Source organism: Nicotiana sylvestris, chromosome 4 (genome assembly GCF_000393655.2).
Source record: "Nicotiana sylvestris chromosome 4, ASM39365v2, whole genome shotgun sequence".
Lineage (NCBI taxonomy): Eukaryota > Viridiplantae > Streptophyta > Magnoliopsida > Solanales > Solanaceae > Nicotiana > Nicotiana sylvestris.
In genome coordinates, this window is record NC_091060.1 from 142,831,583 (window position 1) to 142,842,209 (window position 10,627).

General features: G+C 37.3%; 1 pseudogene; it reads right to left on the minus strand.

Moving 5' to 3' along the window:
• Positions 1 to 7,627: 7,627 nt before the first annotated feature.
• Positions 7,628 to 8,689, minus strand: LOC138889063 (senescence-specific cysteine protease SAG39-like; annotated as a pseudogene).
• Positions 8,690 to 10,627: the final 1,938 nt, after the last annotated feature.

Sequence of the window (10,627 nt, forward strand, 5' to 3'; positions counted from 1 at the left end):
TGGAAGGGCAAAGAAAAACACTATCTGGTTCTTTCAAGGATGGTTCGAGATATTTTAAGTGTTCAAGCTTCAATAGTAGCATCGGAGAGCGCTTTCAGTCAAGCGAGACTTCAAATCGGTGATCATAGAGCGTCTATGAGGGAGAGCTTGAAAAAATCATTACTCTTCAGAGATTGGATCCGTTTGGAAAGAAGAAATTTTGGACTTGCTGAATCACAACCGGAGATAGATAAAGCTTATGAAGAAATGCTAGCGGAACTTGTGCAGGATGTTGTTTCGTCCGGAAGCGGTAATGAACAAGCTTCTTTTCCGCCACCACCATCGGAAATTCCTCCGGACCTTGAAGGATTTATGTAATTTGTTAGAGATAATACATAGACTAATATGTAACTTGTATTTTGGCACATCTTCATTAGTTTTTTTCCTTTTAATGGTGGTATTAGTACCTTGTTGTGCTCATTCCATTGGGGGAGGAAGACTAAGAAAGATATTGCCATTTTTTGTTAATGTCGTAATAATAAAAATTATAAGGAATTCCCTTGAATATTTCTTTGCAATTTATTTTGTGTTTAAATTGGAACCGCTTCTCCCGCAAACGGTGAATGCATCAACCATGCCGAAATCTCCTCGAGCTGCCAACTTCTCGAGCGAATGGGAGCACAACATGGGGATAGTGCGGAGCTATCTCGTCAAAGCCCAAGAGCAAGCAAAAAAATTCACCGAACAAAATCTTTGCTTTGCCCAACATCAAGCAGGGGACAAAGTAATGCTATGCATCCCAAAGCGATACTTGTTTGCAGAGAGGACCCAAGATCCTCGCCTGCAACAAAAATACATCGGGCCCCTGCCCATTGAAAAACGCATTGGGAACTCTACATTCCAGGTGAAAACTCCAACTTGGTGGAAGATCCATCCAGTCTTCCATGTCAGCCGCATGAAATCATTGCATTGCTACCACGGCAAGCTCAAAGAACAGAGGGGCGCAAACCTCCCAACCATCAACCACCAGAACAATCATCATCATCATCATCATCATCATCATAAGGCTCCGAGGACGGCGTCAACTCAGGTGGGGGAGAATGTCATGGGCTGCTTTCCAGACACGCCCCATGACCCCTTGGCCGCGTCCCATGGCGGCCTAGCAAGTCTCACAATGCCTAGCGCCATGGTCGGCCCCGTGGTCTTGGTTGCGCCAAGTGACAAGCGCGCATGCGCCTCTGTCGCCCCACCGATGCCTCTCGCCGGCGCCCAGCGGCTGGCCAATGACAACAGCGCCGCGCGCACTGACAATACCGCGCGCGCAGATCCTGATGCCTTGCCATTGCCCAGCTGCAGGCCCATTCCAACAGCGCCTCGCGCACAGACCCTAATGCCAAGCACCAGCGCCCAGCCTCAGGCCAACATAACAAGTGTCGCGCACGCCAACAGCACCGCGTGCGCAGACCCTTACCCGCAAGACAAAGTTGCTGCCATCGGACTTGTTTCTACATTGTAATAAACTAAGTCCTTTTCATTGTAATTATAGGCTAGTTTACATTATTTTCATCCAGTGTGCTTCTACAGCTTTATTAGGGCAAGTCATGTAACTTTGATTTATTTTTTTTACGCATTATTAGGGGGGATCAAGCAATCAAACATTTTCAAGCAATCAATTTTCTGTACTTGTGTCTCTCCCCCTCGACACCACATCTTTTGTAATCAGCTTTCATTCATCTGTAAAATCATCATCATCATTCAAAACTCAATTCTCTCTAAGCTTCCGCAATTGCTCGTGACGTTGGTTTTCCCGCACTGCACTGACAATCTAGTCTAGCGTGCGGAGGGGACCTTATTGGCGGACAACAACCGCACTGATATCGGTTGCTTAGCCTTACGTTGCCTTTCCAAGGAACATATATATATATATATATCTAATACATATAAGCTATATATTTAAGGCAATATATATATATATATATAAGCTATACAACAGAGAGGGATTTATTGAAGAAAAAGAGGGGTTTCTTCTGATGTCTCTCCAAATGAGAGAAGGCTTCTACTTATAGAAAAAATAAAATAAAATAAAGAATCTATGTATAGTAAAGTGGGTCCCTTATGTGGGTCCAGCCTTCTCTCATTTGGAGAGACATCGGAAGCAACCCCCCCTCTATCTTCAATAAATCTCTCTCTACTGTAAATCTCTCTCTCAATTGTAAGTATTCACTTGAAGTAAATAAAGGTTTCCAGTTCATCATCTTTAGGCCTTGCGTCCCGGCCTTTAAATCTTTTAATGATTTAGAAGAACTTCTTAATAAAAAGCTTTCTAGTTTAAGTATCAAATCAGTTGATTTATCAAAACATTTTGCTGATAAAATTGAGATATTTCTGATTATAAAAATGAAACATGGTCAGAGTCTAATAAACTCAAGGGTTTAATTAAACCCAATAGTAAGTATGCTGACAAACCCCGAATGCAAACTTACCATTATTCCCGTCCTACTCCTCAAGATGTGTTAATAGAGGAACGTGATTGGAATCAGACTAATACGTCTTACAGCGGTTCCGAAATTTATGAATGGAATCTTGATGGTTTAACTGATAGACAATTAACTATTCTTGTACATAGAATGCTTATGTATGCAACTATCTGTAAAAGTGTTAAAAATATAGATAGAACTATTTGCAAAATAATTATTGCAGGCTTTACTAGCCAACTTCGTGGCTGGTGGGATAACTATTTATCCACTGAGGAAAAAGCTTTGGTTATTAATGCAATAGCCACTGACGAGGTTGTTGATAACTTATATAATACATACAAGCTATATATATATATATATATATATATATAGTATATATAGTATGTATATATATAGTATGTATATATACATACTATATATACTCTAGTATATACATACTATATATATATAGTATATACTAACTCCATTTATTACTAAAAAAAATTTTTGAATATATTTCCTTGCCCGAGAACCTAGGCTAAAATCAATTTGGTGTGGGATCATTTAAATCTCATTAAAATCCATTTTGGATGCAAAAGGAATATCCTTATCAGAAACATTAGCATTATCCCGAACAATATTTGTTTGAGGGTTAACATTAACCCTTTCAACTGGCTTACCACTAATTTTGGTAGATGTAGTGTGTAAAGAGGCTGCACGATTGTGAGCCGGTCCATAGACTGGTTCAATAGGAGAAATATGTTGAACAGTAGGTAAGAATCTATGACTAGAAAATGAATGTCTATTATAAATCGTGGACTTATCATCAAATTGAATTATTATATAAGGCAATATATATACATACTATACATACTATACATACTATATATACTATATATATATATATATATATATATATATATATATATATATATATATATATATAATTTACAAGAAATTGCCTTAGATAAAAAAATTCAAAAACAAAATAGCCTGGAACACTTAGGCCCGTTTAGCCCAGGACTATGTGGGCTTAGGCCTACAATGGGCCAGTTCCACCCTACAGGACCGTTAAGCCTGAGACCGTTTGGCCCGGGACTGCCAGAGCCCGGCCCGCCAAAGCCCGGCCCGTTTGGCCAATTTAGGCCCGGGCCTGGGCCAGAATACAGCCTTACTGAAGGCATAGAAACGACTATCAACAGACAACAATAGGACAATTTTGTTAGTATCATCTCGTGGAGAGGTGATTAGGCAGGACATATATCTTCAGCTGACTGATGACATAACCCTTTATAGATGGGTGTGGAGATTGAGGATGATATGTTAACTTCAACACCACACAAGAGGGGGAATGATTTGTGTGGTGTCCTATTTTTCGCTTAAGCTGATTATGGAAGGACATGGTTATTCTAAGTGTTCCTTAACCTACTATTGCTAAAATAGTAAATGTGGAAAGTAAAGAACATAAGTATTTTATGTGGAAAACATCTGGCTCAAAAGCTGAAAAAACCACGACCTACTTATCACTAGGATTTTTCCAAACTCTCCACTAAATCACTGAGCCGAAAACTGCATTTACAAAACACTTTTGTAAACCTAGGATTAACTATAATCCCGTTGTGGCAAACAACATCTAACTGTTGCGACAACTTCAAGATAACTCTAACTTAAATATTCTGAGTACCTATTACAATTTCCTCTAGATAAAGCTGAAAGGTACAATATGAAAATACCTACTACAATAGAACTAGAATAAAAGACAGATACTTGGAACTGGTTCTTCTATCTGGTTCATGTAGCTTCAGGTTTGCACACTTGAATCACACACGAACTGCTTGCAAAATGTCTTGCTATTTTGCTCTCAATTCACATTTAACTTCTGCGTTTGTGCATACCTGTAAAATGAGAACATCCTACAATATATAGAGTTAGTGGATTAAGAAATAACTAGAATTTTAATGCTACTCTTCCTTGGTGGAAGAATTCTAGTTGATCTCAACTTCTAACTCCTTCCTTATCTTAGATAGTGTTCTCTTTGAGTAATGAGCCCTTCTCCTTATCAATTATGCAACCTTTTCGATCAGAAGATATTAATTATACCAAGTTAAGCTTCTCTCCTTCACGTGCATCCCATATGCTTGAATCTGTCCGTGTTTGTGCACACAAGGGGATGGACCAAGTTTATGCCTGAGCTTCCTTTGTCAATCTTCGAAACTATCCTTCACTAGGGCCAACAAATCCCCCCTTTTTGATGATGACAAACTCTGTGTTTTTCATAAGCTTAGGCCCTGTTTCAACTTAGCTCAACATCAATACTATGTTAGAGATATTTTTCCTTTTTATCACTTATCATCAAGGACCATGTATATTAGGTTATAAACATCATTGTTCAAAGTGTAAAGCACAAACTTTTTCCCCCGTTTGGCATCATCGAAAAGTTGCATAAAAAATGTGAGATAACCAGATTTTAAAACTTACTCATGGCCACTAGGGCTACTTCAAATGCAATCATAAATTATTCATCATAGATCAAGCTAAGAATTTTAACCATCAAAGAAATAAAGACAAACAGTTAGAGCAAAAGATAGTGAATTTCCTTGTAGAGTTTCTCTAACTTCTGATATTGGTCATGTTGTTAATGGAAATGATTATTTGACAATTACATGTCATTGGATAGATGATACTACTTGTATGCAAAAACGTATTATTGATTTTAGATATGATAAAGATCAGAGTCATACTGCTGCGTTTATAAGTAGTACTTTTTGTGAAGTTGTTGAATTTTATAATCTAAATCAAAAAGTATTGTGTATGTCTTTTGATAATGCTTCTAACAATAATGCCGCAATTTCAATATTAAAACTACATTTGCAACCACCTCTTGAGGAATTTTTTTATGTTAGGTGTGCATGTCATGTTTATAATTTAATTGTTAAAAGTGGCCTTGATTTATTTTCGACTGAGATTACTCATGTTAGAAGAGCAGTTGGTGTTGTTCAAGGAAATAATAGATAATCTAGAATAAAGGAATTTAAGAATAAGTGTGTCCAGTATAACCTTAAACCCAGATTCATGCCAGACGAAATTGTTACTAGATGGAATTATGCATATATATTTTTAAAATGTTGCTACAAATATAGATTCCCAATAACTGAAGTTGCTAATGCGCATTGTACTGATCCAAACCGTATGCTAACAAATGGTACTTGGGAGGTCATTAATGATGTTGTTAAATTTTTACATAAATTTTATACAGCTATTGTTGAGTTTTCTGGAGCATATTACCCTACTGTTACTATGGCTTTAGTACATATAGCTGAAATTTCTTTTCTACTCTTTGAATTTAAGAAGAAAGAAAAATATAGGGATGTTGTTGAAAAAATGCAAGCAAAATTCAAAAAATATTTCTTTCTAATTCCTCCGATTACTTAATTGGTGCTGTTTTAAATCCTTCTATTAAGATGTCTGATTGTCATCAATTAATGAATGCTTTATATACTTATATGGAGATTGGACCAACTGAAACCCCAGATTTATATACTTGTATGAACAAGCTAAATGAATATTTACAACAATTATATAATTATTATGCAAATGTAATTGATGATGCTGCTCTTAATGTAGGCAATGTTAATCCAACTATGCATTGTACCACTTCTGCTACTGTGGATGATGAAGAAGGCCTTGATAGTTTTAATATTTTTTCTACATTTTCTAACACTCAAACCAGTAGCAGGAACATTGATGAACTTCAATTCTACTTGTAGAGGCAAAAAGAGCCTCGCACAAAGGAATTTTCACCGTTGGGATGGTGGCATGAGAATGGAAAGCAATTTCCTGTTCTTTTCGCTATGGCTCGGGACGTGCTGAATGTACCAATTTCTACTGTTGCATCGGAGAGTGCATTTAGTCAAGCAAGACAACAACTTGGAGACACCCGCCACTCATTGGGAAGCAATGCTTTGGAAGTTTTAGTATGTTTCAGAGATTGGATTAGATCGGAACGAAGATATCAAGGACGTGAAGATGTTGATAGCCCAAAAGACGAGGAACTTGGAGATATATTAACACATGGTAACCCATCCGAATTTAACACTCCAGAAGAAGGTCAATCGGTTCATATTGATTATGATGAACTTACTAAGGCAATGCAAAACCTTTGAATTTACTATTTTTTTTGTTGAAAAAAATGTAAACCTTCAAATTTGTAAGTTTGAAACTTTGAAATTTGAATTAAGAAATAAAAGTAGCACTTGCAATAAGTGCATTTTTTTCCCATCTCCCTTGTATTCTTTATGTTAGTACTTTGTAATGCACTTATTGCACTTATTACAATATTTATACAAAATTCCAAAAAAAAAATTAAAATTACACTAAACCCGGCCCTCTCAACCCGTAACCCGTACGGTTCAGTTTTTACCCGGATGAACCCGAACCCGTTAAACCCGTTAAGAACCAACCCGGAATCGGCTCGAACCGTAACCCGTACGGGTCCAAAAAATGGAGGCCCAGACCGGCCCGGTTAGCCCGTTAAACACCCTTATATTATTATTGTACCACATTTTATATATTATTGTACCACATTTTATAAGACTCTATCTTCTTCTTATTGTCGTACTCTGAAACTCATCACTCATTAAAAGAGAAAATATTTAATTTTAGAAAGTTAAAAAAAATAATTGAAACTTTTCTTCGAATTATTGAAACCATCGCCATAATTTCCACTTTTGTCAAATAAGTGAGCCCTAAAATCAAAAGAAATGAATAATGTGTTATTGTGGTTTTGCTTGAGAATCAACAATCACACACCAAGGTAAGTTTTTACGCTGCTAGCTGTGTGTGTTATTCTGATAATATTTAAATATTCTTAAGCCAAATTTTTCCTCTATGTTTGCCTTTTGTTTTCTTTTACAGATCAAGCTACATATTTGAATAATACTTTAAAATAAATGTTCTACCATTTCATACGAAAGAAAATAACTTGGAATAAAGAGCCTAATAAAGAGAATGTTAAAAGGCAACTATAACTTCGATGACCAATAATTTACATACAAGCATTTTTTAGCACTTAAAATGTACGAACTGCGAATCTATAACTTAAATAGACTCTAGATACACACACATAAATTATATGATAAGAGTGCATATCATTAATCTTTACAGAATAATCAACAGCAAATGCCCCCTAAACTTCAGGCTGTTGGATAAGAAGGTTGCATAGCAATTCCACAAAGTCGTCCTTCCTCAGCATCAACGTCTCTTTGCATTCTTATGTATCCATTTTCCCCCCAACTTGTTCCCCATGAATTTTTCACTAACCAATATTTAGTACCATCACTAGTCTTTCCATAACCAATTGCAATAACACCATGATCTAACTCAGTTTCACATTCTCCAGTAAAAATACCGCTTGAATAGAACTGAAAATCTGATCCGCTAGCATCAATGGCAACGGATATTGGTTGGTTGGCAACTGCTTTTAGCAAAGCGGATTCACTATTGGCTGGAACATCTTCGTAACCTGTGATCTTAGCTGCATGATTGGACTCTTTGCCAGTTTTGCAAGTACCATCAGTTCCCTCATATGGATAATTTGATTCAGCAGTAAGCCCATGGTTCCTGATTATGAACTTAAAAGCATCATCCATAAGACCTCCTTCACATCCCATATCTGAACTTGTGTCACAATCCACCAATTCTTGTTCTAATAAAGAAATTAACTTACTGGTCTTGATCTTGTTTATTCCTTCTGTAGCAGCAAAGCAGAAAATGCCCAACAACATCCTACATACATTATTACGTTATAAGATATTATTAATGCACATTCATTAAAAGGATTTAATTTTATACCTAACTTGGCCCTTGGTCCTTAATTCCAGTAACAGCACCTTTCGTTCTCCAGTCCATAGTAGCTGGAGCAGTCACATTTGCATACTTGAATGATGTGCTTTTTGACGATTGTTGATGAGAAGATATTTTGTACCCGTTGCGACTGGCTCCGAATTCTTCATTGCTCAAATCAGCAAATTCATTAATGCCTTGTTGACAAATTCAATGTACTCAACATTATCCTTGAATCTTTTAGCCTTCTCTGCATCATCTTTGTAAACCTGTCCAAAGCGACCCATCCACTGTTGGTGTTTCTGGACAATGGAAGCTTCATATAAGTCTCGAGATGTGGCTAGAGAAGCAAACATTCCCAAGACTAGCAGAGCTCCAAAAGCAACCTTCCAATTGCATGTCAAGCTAGCCATTTTTCACTTACCTGATAAGTAATATATTTCTTTTGATTGTAATATCTTTGTATTTGAATGTTGTGGATGAGATATTACTTAGAGGGAGCAATGAATTTATACTACTGATCAGTCGTGGTTCTAATTTTCAATTGAATTCATTGGAAATCCCGGCAAGTTTAAACGATTATGAATTTGTGACAATGAAGATCAGTCTACGTAAACGTTGCTCCGCTATATAATCCAATAAAACGTTCTGATAAGTTTGTTTACCATAATCTTGGAACTTTAGGCACCAAGGAAGCTGCTGCTTTGCAAACTAAATTACTTCTGTTTTGGCCTTTAATGTTTCTAAGAGAAGGGGGAAACAAAAAAGAAGGCAATCACAGCAGTTTGCCCATTAAGCTACGTAAAGAACAATATTTTCACTAATGATATATCTCATCTCTATTCTATTGTTTCAGGTAAATCAAACAAAATATGCGAAAGTAACACTCTGCTTACGGTCTGTTCCTAACTATGTAGAAATAATCATTTCCACATACCGCATGTATCTAATAGGAAAGCCAAAAAAATAGCCCAACCACCAATCTAGTTTGGTGTCACATGGATGATTTATGTCACTCGAATTCTGCCCAAGGTTCACCTCCATGCGGCAGTCAAGCCCAGCCTTGACTTCAGCCTTTCCAACATTTAGTTTTATTTTAGGGACGTTTTGAATATTGAACGATTTAGGCAGCAAAAACAATAAATAAAGGCACACACGATATACAAAAATTTCTTCCCAACTCGTATTAATATGTGAAGACAATAACCAACCCTATGGTCAAGACAAAGAATTCCCTAATTCCCTGCCCCAAGACGGTTTTCCCACCCTTAGGAAATGAGTTAGACGATTTTGGCTTAACAAAATGCACAAAAGCTAAGTTCTGCCCATTTGGGACAGCTTATGCACATATTTATAGTGTTGCTGCCCAATTACACTTGGCAAGATTTAGACAAGTTTACAAGCCCCAACTGATGGGAAAACATGCTAAAAACGTGTAGTACTAAGTCACAAAGTCAGCCATGATCTAAAAACGTGCCCATGATCAGCCATGCTTGAAATGGGCAGTTGTAACCGCTCAACCACCCTGTCATGTGCACTGCATGTGTTTGATTTGGCCAATTCCTGCATGCCCAAGGCTGGCATTGCGCCCAGCCTTTGCCCTTTGACATTGCTCCGCCCCAATGCCATGATCATAGCTTGCGGCCCACTGACTTGACCGCACACGCCCATTGCCACTGCTGCCCGCTTTGTCAAGTCGCCCTCAACTCGATCAAATTTGCCTGCATCAATTGTTATTGCTTGTCCCGCACTGCCTTGCCTTGTCTTGCCATGTCTTTGCCGCTGCTTAACATAGCTTTGTCTTGCCATTGTTATGCCAACCCGCACGTCTAAGTGAAATGCGCCTTGCCTCTGTTCAAGGTGTGTTTGTCAATCCCGTATAGTCCGTCATGCCGAGCTGCCTGTCATGATGTGTGCCAAGCCCATCATGAAAATCCTTGTCATAACCCACACATGCCGAGGACCTTTGTCAAGGGGCTAACACTTGGGAACTCTATATTTCTAATATTTGTATAAATTTAGGGCTCTTTACATAAATAGCCGCCTACCCTAGCACTTAAGCTTAAAATAGCCGATGCATGTATAATATATATATATAGTCCACGGATAATATATGTATAATCGTATATAATTTATGTATACAGGCTACAAAAAGTAAACAGTAAATTCGACTGGCAAATTGTGTAAAGATCATAATTTAATGAACTTTTGACAAAAGAGCATGAACCATTAACATAGTCCAATTTTCATGTTTAGGGTGCTCTTTTACAAGATAGAATTGAGACGACATTTACTGGAACTTATCAATAAAATGGTTATCAGAGTTATATTATATATGCATGAAAATTTTA